The sequence below is a fragment of the Ursus americanus genome, chromosome X, assembly GCF_024610735.1.
Source record: "Ursus americanus isolate L20-20 chromosome X, mUrsAme1.1.p, whole genome shotgun sequence".
Classification (NCBI taxonomy): Eukaryota; Metazoa; Chordata; class Mammalia; order Carnivora; family Ursidae; genus Ursus; species Ursus americanus.
Genome location: NC_142164.1, coordinates 117,539,263 through 117,551,452, shown reverse-complemented (window position 1 = coordinate 117,551,452; position 12,190 = coordinate 117,539,263). Strand labels below are relative to the sequence as shown.

The 12,190-nt window shown below is 45.0% G+C and overlaps 1 long non-coding RNA gene across 4 annotated transcripts in view; it reads left to right on the top strand.

Annotated features, from left to right (window-relative positions):
• Positions 1–12,190, top strand: part of LOC123802750 (uncharacterized) — a 377,446-nt gene that overhangs the window by 184,506 nt on the left and 180,750 nt on the right. The window lies entirely within an intron of this gene.

The window sequence follows — 12,190 nt, the reverse complement described above, 5'->3', positions numbered from 1 at the left end:
AATCAGCCCCTATCTGCCCACAATTCCCCATCCCCCCAAGAAAAAAAGTCATTTCACAGCACTCTTTATACAGGTATTTCCAAAATATGAACTTTGTGTGACCTTGGCACTTAGCAGATAATTTGAACCATTATGTAAGTGAAAACATATTGTAAAAACATACAGAAGACGGACAAGTCCTAACTTCTGCCAGGGCCAACTGTTTCATCAGACCAGCATTTTCTCATTATTTGCTGGAGTAAATAAATATTGAAGCCAAGAATAACTACGTTCTTGCAATTTGTAAAATGGCCAACTCCCCCAACTCGTACGTCTTACAATAAGGAGTTAAGTTGAGAGCTCGGCATCACGAGTTTCACCGAAATGGCAGAAAGTTAAAGCTTGCCTTTAAGTAAAAAAATAATACTACGTTTATAACGTGTCTCGCATTGATTGTGGCCCTGCCATTCTTCAAGTGAAAACCACGTATTTGTGACCAGATCCCTGTTCTGTCTATATCTGTTCCAGACGTGTGAGCTGTGATGGTCAGTGCAGGCACTGGAGCACGGGAAGGCTGTGGGTCTCCTGGGGATGCTCAGGGGGCCTGAGGCACAGCACAGACACGCTGTGGGGGCCGTGGGGGCCGTGGCTGAAGGTTCAGTAAAGCCTCCACGCGACCGCCCAGCACTTGCGTGTGGGCCCACGGGCTGTTTGAGCAGCCATCCTGAAGCTCACCATTTTTACCCACAAAAACACTAGCATGGTCACTGGTCAGGAGAGCCCAGTAGTCTGCAATGCAAGGCTGATGTTCATTTCAGGGGGAGCAGCAGCACTCCCCGGGAGGGGAATGCACAGGTATTCTGTCCAGTGAGTTGTAAAGATGGACATTCCTAGAACAAAGGAATTTCAAACAATGCTGTTTGTGTTTTTCCAAATTAAACTGTTGAGTCTTTAGAATATCGTGCAAAGATTACGTGTATTACCCTGACATTTATATAGGAATGCTTTGTTTCCTGATGAGTCTCATATATTACACTTGGGAGCTTTCTTTGAAAACATGAAATAGTGCTTGAAACGGTACAGGAAACTTTTCTCTGGTCCTTCTAAATCATCTTTGACTGATAAAATTTCAACAGAAGCCAAAATTTGAGGTAGCTCTGTAATTGTTAAAATTTCTAGTAGCCCATTCGGAAAGATAAAAAGACAGTAGTGAAATTAATTTAAGGTTGTATTTTATTTAACACAGTGCATCTAAACTATTGTGAGTGCTGCATGCAATCATTATAAAATCTATGTGCAGATACTCTCTAGTTCACCTTGTTGCGTGCTTATAGTCTTTGCGGTAAGAACGTATTTGATATTGACAGAATGTATTTATATATCTCAGTCTGCAAGTGCCGGCCTTCTGAATGCTGAGCAGCGCGTGTGGTGAGTAGCGACTGTTACTGAACAATGTGGTTCTCTTGATAGTTGGTGTGGTTGAGCAGCGTGGAGACTGGCCTTCTTCTTGGCCTCCACATTACCCAGTACCACTGTTAGTAGAATAGATTGTCTGTGAAAGGCCCTCTTTGGATTTTGTACCATTGACTTAATGCTGTTACAGAATAGCAAATAACCTTTGCTTCCCATCACAAGACCCTCACCCTGAATTCCTCCGCTCACATTAGGCATTTCTCAGAACCACGTAGGGAGTCCCAGACTGTAGTGTGTGCACTGGACGTGTGCGCGGACGGAATGACGTTCGGCTCAGAGGCAGGTGCTCTGGCTCACGATGAGCTGACTTTTAGGAAGCTAGTTCAGCAAGCACCCATCATAGAGGACGTCAAGTCTTATAAGGACAAACCAAGGTGAAACTTTTTTTCTTGTGTTTTTAAGATTTATATATTTATTTTTTAGAGAGAGCACGACCAGGGGGAGGGGGGAAATGGAGAGGGAGAGAGAATCTGCAGCAGACTCCACACTGAGCTCATAGCCCAACAGAGAGCTCCATCTCATGACACTAAGATCATGACCTGAGCTGAAACCAAGAGTCGGACTGACTGCGCCACCCGACGCCCCAAGGTGAATCTTTTAATGTGAACGTCTGCTCAACTCCCATGGAAATGGTTGGCAGGGACCTAATACATTATTTAACACATTCTCCTCTTACAGTGGAAGAAACTGAGCCTTGCGCCATGTACCCAAGTCACTAGAACTTTGAAAAATATTTTTTTTAAAGATTTTATTTATCTGACAGACACAGCGAGAGAGGGAGCACAAGCAGGGGTAGTGTGAGAGGGAGAAGCAGGCTCCCAGCGGAGGAGCCCAATGCGGGGCCTAATCCCAGGACGCTGGGGTCATGACCTGAGCTGAAGACAGACACTTAATGGCTGAGCCACCCAGGCGCCCCTTGAAAAATATTTTTTTTTTTTTAGATTTTATTTATTTATTCGACAGAGATAGAGACAGCCAGCGAGAGAGGGAACACAAGCAGGGGGAGTGGGAGAGGAAGAAGCAGGCTCATAGCGGGGGAGCCTGATGTGGGGCTCGATCCCATAATGCCGGGATCACGCCCTGAGCCGAAGGCAGACGCTTAACCGCTGTGCCACCCAGGCACCCCTTGAAAAATATTTTTAAGTAAAACAAGATCTTCCCATCATTAGAGATACTATTAAAAGATGGATTTTTATAAAGTGCATAAATAAATAAATAAATAAATAAATAAATAAATAAATAAATAAAAGAAGGACCTCAAAAATGTGTTGCTACTATGTTTTCCCCCTTAACTTTTAAGATGTCCGTAGATTTGTATGAGATGTTTCAAAATTAATTCAGAGTTCCTCATCTCATGACTGTTCTTGATATCATACGTTAACACAGTGCCTTGGTCACCACTGATACACCAATAATGATATAGTAGGGGTGCCTGGGGGCTCAGTTGGCTAACTGTCTGCCTTCGGCTCAGGTTGTGATCCCGGGACCCTGGGATAGAGTCCCGCATCGGGCTGCCTGCTCTGTGGAGAGCCTGCTTCACCCTCTGCCTCTGCCTCTCTGTCTCTTGTGAATTAATAAATAAAATCTTTAAGAAAAGTATTGACATAATATTAACTGAAGTCCAAACTTTTTCTAGATTTCCGTACATTTTACCGAATGTCTTTTTCTGTTCCAGGATAGGACACTACATTTAGGTGCCGTGGCCCCTTATAGTCCTCTAGACTGGGACAGTTTTTCAGACGTCCCTTATTTTGCATGTCCTTGTCAGTTTCGAGGGGTACTGCTCAGATATTTTATAGAATGTCCTTCCCTTTAGGTCAGTCCATTCTGCAGTGTAGAGCAGAGGTTGGCAAACCTTTTCTGTGAAAGACCACAGAGTAAGTATTTCCAGCTTTGCGAACATTACACGCTCTCTGGTGTAATGACTGAGCTCTGCTGTTGTAGTGTGAAAGCAGGCGTAGACACTATGCAAATAAACGGGCAAGGCTATGTTCTAATAAAACTTTATTTGCAAAAATAAGCAGGGGGCTGAATCGGTCCATGAGCTGTTTGCCAAGCCCTGATACAGAGGCAAGGATACTACACTGGACTAAGTCTTTCGGGTTCTATATAGGGAAAGAAGGGAAAAGAAAAAAAAACAGATTGAAAAAGAAATTTAAAGAGACAGAAGTCAACTCAAGTCAAAGAAAACTTTGATCTTATGTGGTGAAAGAACAAGTGTACATCATCTGAGAGGAGGAGGAGAACCTTTGTGACGGCTCTGTTACCGTAACCCCCTCCACTTCAGTTAGCGCCTTTCCAGTGAAACCGAACTGTAGGTTGTGCAAGATGATGCCAGGTGAAGTCAGCCTGAGGGCAAGGGCGCTTAGCTTGTTATGAATGACTCTCCCTTCCTGGAAGCCCTGTTTGGTAATTTGTAAATGCTTTTGCAAATTAAGTAAATGCCTTGCCTGCTCAGTGCATTCCTAGTTTTTTTCTTTTTTAATCAAAACCAGAACTCAGATATTTCTCTGGTTTTTCTATTCTTAATATTGGTGATATTATTATTACCATTATTAATAGTGATATTACCAAGTCCTTAAAAGAGTGAGTGGGTCAGGTGCTTTAGATCAAATACTCAGCTGTATAAAAATATTTTTCTATTTTTTTTTTTAGTAACTGTGAGCTAAATTTGAGTCCTCATTTTGTCAGATGGCAGGCAATTAGGCTGTAGCAAAATTCTAGGTAAACTCATTCACTTAGAGTCAATTAAATCATTTCCTGCTTTCTTTCTTCTCTTCAATGAGATGACATCTGAACTCCTAGACTATTTACAGTCATTGCACTGGAGCAAGGCATCACTTCCGGTCATTGGCTTGTCCCTTTGTGGTCCTCAATTCCCAGCCATTGGTTGGTCCCATGCTGAAATGCAATAGGATATTCTATCCCATCTGATACAGGCAATATCTGACTGTTCATACCAGCTCTGTCTGGTCTCAACTGAAATCCACATCATTGTGGGGGATCGGAAATTTGGCCGTTCTTACCTTGTGTCTCAGAGTCTGTGGGAGACATGGTAAGCACTCTGACCTTGTCTTTACTTGTACCTGCCATTTCTTCTCCAGAGCTCCTAGAGATGTGAACATGTGTTCCCTCTGCCCTAGGATTCCTGAATTCACTTGGGGATTCTGTCATCTGTCCCCCTTGCCCTGGTCTGAGGGAGTCAGGAGGCAGCAGCCTCTCTTGTGAACAGAATGGGCATCTCATGTTCTCTCTCCCTCCAGCTCTGTTTCTATTCTGGCATGGAGTTTGTGTCTCCTCTTTTATGCTAAGAGAAAAGAAAAAGGATAAAAGAGGAAGAGGAGGATGAGGAGAATTGACCCTCCACTTGGCCTTATTTTTCCTAAATATTTTTCTCGTACATCTGCATTAGTGCCTAAGCAAGGCTGACTCTGGTTTTGGACTCTGCTTCCAATGCTACGGTCTCTCATTTGGGCAACAGCAGCCTCCTACCAACTGGTCCCAAACGGAGGGAATGAGAAGGAGTGGGGGCTCAGCATTTTGGGGAGAGGGCATCAAGGGCTCAAGGAGAAGAATACACACCTGTTCTCTTTTCTGTTATTAACCCTTCACCATATCCAGTAATTGGGGGTTCAGCGTTTTGCAGAGAGGGCATCAAGGGCTCAAGGAGAAGGATACACACCTGTTCTGTTTTCCGTTATTAACCCGTCACCATATCCACTACAGGACAGGACCTCAGGGATCAAAAATCATGAGCATCAGAGACATACTCATTGCTCCATGGAGCCAAGGAGAGTCCAAAATGTGTGACCTCCAGAGCAGACTAAGACATGGGCCATCCTTGCAGCTAATGTGATTTAAATACATTTCATTATGTATTTTGTGATGGTGGAGAAATCTAATTTTCTCTTTCCCCCTACTAGTATTTGAGCACAGTGGGATGCTGCAGGCTTCAAAGCAAACAGTACGAGAGAGAAAAAGGGAGTGCTCTGTTATGCCTGACCCCACCCCGCTCCTCCTCCCACCTTTTCTCCATGACCACACAAGGTCATTACACTCCCAACAGCCTCTAGCTCTTCCTCGGATCTGTTCTTCGTAGAAATTATCACCCCTTGACATACTGTAGACATTTGTGTCTCTTCACGCTAAAACCAGTTCTCAGTAAGAAGAAATTGATGGGTTTTGATCATTGGCAGGTCACCAGGGTAATGTGGAGGGCTCAGTAAATATTTACTGGATGAATGAGTTGCATAGCATTTATATATTCATTCTTCTGGAATGATTTTTTTAAATATATATAACCCATAATACACAGCAGACATCCTGTAAGTAGTTACTATGCTATGGACGCTGTGTAGTGATGGTAACTTTATGAGCATATTGTATCCGGTAGAGAAAATGGGAGAATATTTCTGGGGATAGCCATGATTTTTCACGTGCGTGGGTATGGGCTGTTAGTGGGTGTAAACAGAAGAAGAGGAAATGACTGCTGTACTCGTCCGACTTTCTTCTAGGGCAGTGTTAGGATCAGGGGTGCTCATTAGAGTGACCTTTACTGAGAGCTTCTGGAGGAGTACACTGTGTCACAGACCTCTGTGCTAAGCATCTCACATATGGTAGAAAGTTCACTTATCAAAACAAGCCCATAAGGCAGGACCTACTGTTGACTGCTGAGGCTTGGGAAGGCTAAGTGACTGACTCAGAGACCCAGAGAGGGGACGTGATGTTTTGAGAGGAGTTTTGAGAGCTGTCTTGTCCTGGTACCTATTGTCTAGAATCAAGAAATATTTCTTGGATCCACAAGAGGGTCTGGATACAGAGAAAGTTCTATAGATTCTTAGAGTGGGTACGTGAGTCCTAGGCTGGTGGCTTCATATTTTCCAAATGACGTCAGAGGTAGGGTCGTCACTCGAGAATAGGTTTCGGGGATCTTTGAAGATAAATGATTGGAAAAGATTCCGAGAGGCGCAGAGATGTAACACGAAGGACGGAATGGATCGGGGCCACTCTGAAAAGGACGAGGCACACCCACTAGATCCGTTTGGGAAAGACGCCTGTTTGAGGAGTTGCACACACGGATGCTGCAGGCTTCGCTCAGGTAGAACAGGAATCCTGTTCCTAATTCTGAAGAAAACCACTGATCCGACTGCTCACATTGTCAGAGTGAGGATTCTGTTTTGGAGGGGTTTTTTGTTTTGTTTTGTTTTTTGGTTTGGTTTTGGTTTTTGGTTCTTATGTGAAGACATAGCTACGTGTTTCATCTTTAAATCATCCCAGAGCACTTTGCAACCAATCTGTGTGTTCCTTTTCCCAGATGATAACAGTATTTGGTTTGGTTTGGTGGGCGTCATTGGCCTTGGCTAACGTCTTGTGTTTCAAGCTCTTCTTCCTTTTCCAGGCTTCCCCGATGACTTAGCCACACAGTGCATTGTTTCGGCTCCAGTCCCATTAATCGGGCTCTTGCCAACTTTTCACAGCTTGGGAAGAATTTTTGCTCAAAACATTCAAAACCAGCATTGCACGGAATTCAGCTGTGGTTAACAATGGGTAGCCTTGTTGGTGGGGACCACATTCAAAGTTAATGGGCTTGAAGGAGCATTTTGGTGCCTGTTGGAACGCATGGGAGCTGGAGCCCAGGCTGCTCAGTTAGCAGCGGAGGGTGGGATGAGGATGCTCGGGGCTGGCACACCAGCCTTCGACACAGCTCTGCCGGCTCCGCAGTGTTCTCAGGGCCTGCAGTGGGGGAGAAGTAAACGCATCTCCAGACGCACTATTGTGAGCACTCACTCCCCGTCAAATGCAGGGATCCACCGCGAGAGCAAAGTTGGGGACTGTGCCGCCCATGCTTTGTGTCGCACTCAGATGGAGGTCACAGTGGCCTGATGTTTCCCCTGCCACAGAACAAAGCCCTCTAATAAATTTATTAAGTCTAAGTTATTTGCAATTCATGTGCTCTTTGCAAATCAAGAGTGGATTATGGGATGATGCCTTCTTGACACAAAAGAGCTGAAGCATGAGGGGGAACGTAGGCAGCAAGTGAGGAGAGGAAACCCTTCTAAATCATCTTAGAACTATGTCAGGTAGGTTTTTCTACAAACCACATATAACACCCTCTTTGTGTTCATGCTTCGCAAAACTGCTTTTTTGAAGTTCCTGATTGTTTAATGCAGGATTGGATTTGACACACTGCGACAGACTGTGCCGTTAATTGACGTTTTCTCAGCAACTTACTGATGAAGGAAGGCATCACTTAACATTTTCTACCATAAAAACATTTCATTTTCTGCATTCTGTGGATGGAATTTAAAAAAAAAAAATTAGACTTTATTTCTTAGCAGTTTTAGGTTTACTGAAAACTTGAGCAGAAAGCACAGAGTTCCTGTATCGTCTGCTTTCCTCCTCCGGTCAGTGACCTCTCTTGCTAACGTCTTAGGTTAGTGTGGTCTGTTTGTTATAATCAATGAACCAACCTTAATACATCTTTGTTAACTAAAGTCCCCAGCTTACGTAAGGGCTCACTTTTTGGGTTGTTCAGTTTTATGGATTTTACCAAACATAATGTCATACATTTACCATTACCGTAACATACAGAAAAGTTTCACTGTCCCAAGTCCCCTGTAATCCACCTGTCCATCCCTTCCAACCTTCCCCTAATCCCTGGCAACCATTGCTGTTTTTACCCTCTGTATAGGTTTTTAGTTTTTAAATCTTGTACATTTTACCATGTATCTTCCTTTATCAAAGCTGAATTTATTTTCTGAAAATGACCAGCACCAAGAGATTGCGACTATGGTTTTTGTTTAAATCATGTATTTCGTTGTCTTATGTAACATGTTTTAAAAAAAATCCATCAACTGTTAATGGATTCATTTGTTTTTGTTGTTGTTTTAGAGACAGAGAAAGAGCGTGCATGAGAATAGGGGAAGAGAGGGAGAGGGAGAGAGAAAATCTTAACTAGGCTCCACGTCCAGCACAGGGCCCGATGCAGGGCTCCGTCTCAACGACCCTGAGACCATGACCTGAGCCGAAATCAAGAGTCGGGTGCTCAACTGCCTGAGCCACCCAGGCACCCATAGATTCATTTGTTTCTTGAATAATAACAAAATCATTAAATATCCCTAGACAATAATGGCAAAAAATTACCAAAGAGTGTACTAGAAAAAATATATAAGTTATAGGTTGTGATTTCAATGTAAAGAAATAGATTCTGGGGGCGCCTGGGTGGCACAGCGGTTAAGCGTCTGCCTTCGGCTCAGGGCGTGATTCCGGCGTTATGGGATCGAGCCCCACATCAGGCTCTTCCGCTATGAGCCTGCTTCTTCCTCTCCCACTCCCCCTGCTTGTGTTCCCTCTCTCGCTGGCTGTCTCTCTCTCTGTCGAATAAATAAATAAAATCTTTAAAAAAAAAAAAAAAAGAAATAGATTCTGAAGGACTTAGGTGACACATGGCACGTGGGGAATGAGGTCAACCCTCTTCTTGCCTCTGGGCGGTGCCTCGAGAGCTCTGTTTGGCCCGGTCCAGCTGTGGTGTTTGGGGGGAGGGGCTGGGGCAGTGAGCTTCCATTTGCTTCTCCAAGTCCACTCTCCACTGTTCTCTGGCCCTGATAAGGGGCATGTGCTCTTGGCAGGCTGTGGCCGTGCTGGAGGGCAGATAAGCCTTTGTGAGGACGCGTTGTTCCTGCTCCACGAGGAGCTGCCGCGGTTGTGGCCCCCCCATGGTGCCTCTGTGCTGGAGCCCATGTGGGCGGGGCGTCCGCCTGTTTGCTGAGAAACTAACTCCTCTGTAGTTTGTTCCCCAGCGAGTATTGCCATCAGGCAGGGATATATTCACACTCGGTTCAGACGTATCTCCCCACACACCTCTTCCCCAGACATCTTGTCGTAGTCTTCCAGTCTTGTTCTTCCTAGAACCCCAGCGGCCGTCCAGACCCACCAACTCTGCTCCCTGTGTCCTTGAAGTCGAACCTCAGCCCACATTTCCTTCCAAACCGTGGCAGAAACTAGATGTCTTGCTTATGTCCTGCCCACACAGAAGGCGTCCTTCCGCTTTGTCTTTCATCATTCCCATTTCCTACGGAACCCTACTGTGCTTGTCTAGTGTCGGGATTTGGAGTGGGGGTATCTTAAAGTATAGGTTTTATTATTATTCAGGGATGGTCAGGCCACGACAACGGCCATTGGATAGGCAGCTTGTTACAGTTCCCAAGAGGAGAGGGCTTCCCACACCATGCAGTGCCACACAGGGAAGTATCGGGGTCAGTCTGGAAACAGAGGGAGAGGGGAAAATGCAGACAACAACCTTTGTTGTGGGAAGGAATGGGTGAAGTAAGGAGGCTAAGCAGGTTTAGAACGGGCTTGTGTGAATAATTTCAGCAGGCTCTGGGGTGTGGACGTACCATCAGGTCCTGGGGTGTTTCCAATAGGGAGATAGTGGCCTGCTGTGTAAGAGTCTAACAGGGGAAGCAGTTTCCAGGGAGGGGTGGTAGGCTCTGGATTGGTTAGTGTGCACGTGAAGGGGACACCCCTGGGTGAGTCATTCTGTACACCCAGGAGTCGGCTCACCTTGGGAGAGACCGTTCCACCAAGGCTCACCAGGGTTCCTAGATATCAAATATCAATTTGATATCCATATCAAAATACAGAATACAGAAAAGAAAAAGATATGATTAATGCCTGTCAGATGGCACCCAGTTTAGAGTGGACAGCTTATATCTTGTGGTCTCTTTCTGTCCCATGGCCAAGGAGAGGTTGGGCTCCACTAGGACTGTGCGGAGAGCTAGGAGTGCTTGTGAAATGAGTAAAAACTGGGCAGAAGAGAGCATGTTTGCTTCTGAAACACCCTGGGGACTTTGAGGAAGCTGTAGTCAACCTCCTTATCTTTAGGACAGCAGTGAGAGGGCAGAGGACGCTCTCCATTGGAGAGTAGTGTGATGGAGGGTATCCTAAGAGCCATTAACCCAGCTTTGGTGTCTTTGCACCTGGCGTGCCTCCGTGCAAGTGTGATATCGTCAGAAGAAAGAATACGATTGGCTTAGCTGCCTACCCCTCTCCCTGCGGATCATGGCGATTGGAGTATAGATTGCCAAGCACAGAAGGAACCTTCCGTCTTTGTCAGTGCTACAGAAGAATGTGTGCATGTGTGTGTGTATAATATGTCCTTTATCACGGGCATTAGCCTCTTCTTGCATATTTGATTTTCAAACATCCATCACAATGTTGGGGTTGAGCTCAGCCGTCTTCCCCATCCTGCAACGTTCCTTCCAGGCATAGAGCCCTGCGCTTCCTTCCACCATGACCCGAGCCACCGCTGTGTACCCTGGACAAGACTAATGTGCTCTGTCCAGCACAGCTGACTTCAGCACGTGACTCCCCCATCCCCCTTTCGCAGTCAGGCTTGGAACACACCTCAGTCTCGACAAACCTCAGTCCCGACAAACACACCTCAGTCCCAACAAATGCAGTGGAAAGCAGGGACCCAAGCCACTTCCAGGAACAACTCCCCACAGAATGCTTCGGCTCTCCTTTCCTCTGCTTTGGGAACATTGGGAGGCCGGTGTGTTTTAGAGATGACAGCTGTTAATTGGAGGAAGGCCACCTGTGCATGAAGAACAAGAGATCGTCTTAGTTGTGGTGAGTCACTGAAACGTGCCAGCTTGTTTGTTACCATATCCTTGTGTATCCTGTCCTGACTAATCATACTATCGTTGCTGTATTTGCAGGGTTTTCCTTTTGTACCTTCTGCTACTCTACTGTAACTTGAGGATAGGTCTTTGGGTTACTGTTCCCAGGAACTTGTAATTTTCTGCTTCCCACTTACAAGGATCTCAGAATAGATTAAGGAATGACCCTAAAGAGGAAAAGGTGATGATGAAAGATGTGATATGAATACAGAAGCTTAAGTATACTTACATGTAATCCCATGTACACACACATGTATATACATCTCTATCTCACAAAGGAGGAAATATATATTTGGGATAAAAAAGGGAAAAGAAAGTAGTAGAATACTTGCTTGTTTGTATATTAGCTTTTTCTTCTGAGTTTTTCAACAATTTATTTCTAGCGTTTAAAAGCTTAGATGGGGGGCGCCTTGGTGGCACAGCAATTAAGCGTCTGCCTTCGGCTCAGGGCGTGATCCCGGCGTTACGGGATCGAGCCCCACATCAGGCTCCTCTGCTATGAGCCTGCTTCTTCCTCTCCCACTCTCCCTGCTTGTGTTCCCTCTCTCGCTGGCTGTCTCTATCTTTGTCAAATAAATAAATAAAATCTTTAAAATAAAATAAAATAAAAGCTTAGATGGAATTTAGCTTTAGATCAAGTTTCTTAGTTTTTAAGGAAACAGACTTAACTGTAATAGATGTTTACAAAGGTAGTGAGCAGCAAATTGAAAATATGTGATACGTGCGTTGAAGCTCCATCCGCACCTTTGATGCAGCCCCGTTGTTTAACACAATCCAGATGGGTTTTTGCGTCGTGGTGACGAGGCCCCAAATAAAACAGGTTATTCTGGAGGTAAAAACATGGAAATGTATCAGATGTGGTTTATTCTATATAGGACATTTGACTTTTGCATGACATCTGCGGTGAGGTACTTTTTGGCAGCCGTGAAATCCTCAACAATTGTCTTTTCTGGGGACAAGAGCAAAAGGGGAGGCTGTGCTGGAGAAAAGAAGGCTCAGCTCCACTAAATAGACAGACTTGGCCAGCGTTCCCTTGACCTTCCTCCTATTATGATGGC